Source organism: Nannospalax galili, unplaced genomic scaffold, assembly GCF_000622305.1.
Source record: "Nannospalax galili isolate Female #2095 unplaced genomic scaffold, S.galili_v1.0 scaffold787, whole genome shotgun sequence".
Lineage (NCBI taxonomy): Eukaryota > Metazoa > Chordata > Mammalia > Rodentia > Spalacidae > Nannospalax > Nannospalax galili.
Window position 1 is genome coordinate 37,458 of NW_008356318.1, and position 3,111 is coordinate 40,568.

At 41.0% G+C, this 3,111-nt stretch overlaps 1 non-coding gene across 1 annotated transcript; it reads right to left on the bottom strand.

Moving 5' to 3' along the window:
* Positions 1-1,219: 1,219 nt before the first annotated feature.
* On the bottom strand, positions 1,220-1,326 carry LOC115067852. Its single transcript, XR_003847219.1, has one exon. It is a non-coding gene; the product is annotated as a U6 spliceosomal RNA (small nuclear RNA).
* Positions 1,327-3,111: the final 1,785 nt, after the last annotated feature.

The window sequence follows — 3,111 nt, forward strand, 5'->3', positions numbered from 1 at the left end:
TATATTTGCAATACTTTAAAACAAGGAAATGAATGTCAAGGCTTTGAACAATAAAGTAAGTTTAAGCAATTGTTCCAGGTAGTCAGGTTCCGCCTGCTCTTGTAAGAATATGATACCACACACGTTCTTTCCTGCATCCTCACAAATAGTAATGGAAAATAAAAGCTGGAGTCTTACCCTTTTCACTGGTCTTCTTTTCTAAGATCTATGTTCTGAAGCACTTTGAGAGGAGACTCTTCAAGGGACTCTTGAAGACGAGACTCTTCCTCTAAGAATTCCCAAGGCCCTGCTAACAATGTATCTATATGCCATTGACACATCATTAAAATTCTGGTGTTTTTGTTTTTTGCTGTCGTTTGTTTTTGTTTGTTTTGTTTGGGTTTTGATAGGGCATCCCTAGTCCCAGCCCGCCCAGAAGTCACTATGAGGGTTAGGTTGGCCTACAAAGAACATACGGAGGTTCGTCTGCCTCTGCCTCCTGAGAGAGATTTCTGATGTTTAAGTTAAACTCAGACAATAGGAAAAAAGAATAGGGAATCTGGTTTCTGTTTTTTTGCTGTTGTTCTTAAGTCTGAGCATCAAAGATTGTGTAGTAATGCCCTTTCTTTCTTTTACGCAGCAGCTCAGGCTAAATGTTGACTCTCCACAGCATAGCAATGGCTAACTGTGTTGTCCTTCCATCCTCCACTACCTCTGCTTACACCCCTCACATAAGAAATGGAACTGCCTACCTAGGTGTGATGGTGCATGCCTTTAATTCCATCACTTGGAAGGCAGAGGCAGGAGAATCTCTGTGAGATCAAGGCCAGCCTGGTCTACATAGTGAATTCCAGGCCAGCTGGGGCAAATGGGAGACCCTGTCTCAAAAAACCAAGAAAAAAAAATTAAATAAATAATTGGATCTTCCTAACATTCCCTAGTATGTCAAAGTAACAAATTGGAATTACCCATTGAAAAGCATGATGTTGAGAATAAAAAGCTACTACACTTTACTAAAATTTTTCTTTTTCTTTTTTCTATTATTTTTGTTTGTTTGTTTTCTTTTGTTTTGTTTTGGGTTTGGTTTTGGTTTTGGGTTTGGCTTGATTTTTGAGAGAGTGTCACACTGTGTGGTCTGACTGGTCTGGAGCTTGCTATGTAGACCAGGTTGGCATGGAACTCACAGAGATCTAATTGTCTCGGCCTCCCAATAGTAGGATTAAAGGTGTGAATGTGGCAAAAAAATACAGGACACTTCTCGATTTGCATGGGATCCTTGTACAGGGGCCATACTAATCTTCTCTGTATCGCTCCATATTTTAGTATGCATGCTGGGGAACTGAGTGCCTGAGGTGATCTTTAAACTGATACATTAAAATTGTGCATACTTGAGAGGCACTGCGTAATGCCAACATGCATGTGCTCACTGTGTAATGTAATATATGTCAAGGTGAACATATATACTGATCACACAATAATCACATAGCAAAGATATTCAAAATTCCTTCTTCTGTTTTTTAAAATATATAGTACATTATAGGCATTTATAATGACCCTCCTATGCAATAACAGCACTCCAGAATTTTTTTCTCATCAGTTAACATTTACTTATCACTGATCAACCTTCTTTGTCTCTTTGCTTCTGGGGTTCTAGTAACCACCCTTCAATCCTCAACTTCTGTGACATCAGTGTCTTTTTGTGCCTGTCTTATTTTATCTAACATAATGACCTCCAGTGTCATTGTGTCGTGACAAATAATGTGATTTCCTGTGTAAGGCAGAGTTGTATATTCCACATTTTTTTTATTCACTCATCAGTTTATGGACATTGAAATTGTTTCCATTTCTTGGCTGTTATGAAGAATGCTGCAATGGACAGAGTGCAGCTGTCTCAACATACCAATTCCATTTCCTTCAGATATACACCCATTAGTGGAATTGTTGGATCATGGTAGTTCTACTGTAGTTTTTGAGGATCGTCCATACTGTTTTTCCATGTGGCTGTACTAATAACTTTCACACCAACAGTGCCACTTCATGTTGACATGATATAAAAATGTGAAACTGAGGGACTCCTTTATGGTCATGTCTAATTTAACGTAAAGCATATATAAATGGATTTTAGTAATCAGTTCTTTTATCTATAATGATAGCTGTGTTTATTAGCTAACAAAGACTGCTTTTTAAACCTTTTTTTTAAATTGAGCTTTTAAAATTTCATACACTACACACATCCAGATCAACTACCCAATCCATGTGTCCTAGTTTGTTTCTCCATTGCTGAGACAAAACACTCTGATCAATCCCAACTTGGGGAGGAAAGGGTTTATTCAGCTTACAACTCCCAGGTTGCAGTTCATCAGGGAGCCCAAGGTAGGAACTCAGGGCAGGAACCTGGAAGCAGGAGCTGAAGCACAGGCCATGGAGGAATGCTGCTTACTGGTTTGCTCCCCTGGCCCCTGCTCAGCCTGCTTTCTTATGCAACACAGGCCCACCTGCCCAGGGGTGGCGCCACCCACAGTGGGCTGGGCCCTCCCACATCACTCATCAAGAAGATGCCCCTCAGACATGGCCACAGGCCAGTCCAATAAAGGAAATTCCCCCAATTGAGGCTCCCTCAACCCAGGTGTGTCAAGTTGACACTAAAGCTATCCAGCACAATTGACCCCTTGTCAACTTGACATGCAAACATCACTATTAAACCATAACTTTCCAATTTTTGTCCCCAAGATTTGATGCTAATATCACAAGACAGTACAACCTTAAAAAACCCCACAGTCCTTAAAAAATCCAAACACATAAAAGTTCAGTCTCTTAAAAAGTCTCATCTGTGGGTGGGCTTCTGTAAAATCCAAAATAAGTACTGTCTTATTTCAAAGGGAAGAATTGGGCACACCTAAGCAAAACCAAAATCCAGCAAAGTAGCTTGAGGCTGGACATCTGGGATTCACTCACGATCTTCTGGGCTCCAAAGGGTACTGGCAGTTCCATTGCTCTGTCTCTGCAGTCCACAGCACATGGCTTGTCTTGCAGACCCAGGCCAGCTCCATTCCACACTTACTGCTGTTCTTGGTGGTCGTCCCATGGTCACGGCATCTCCAAAAAGCTGGGGTCTCCACTGAAACTGAGGCT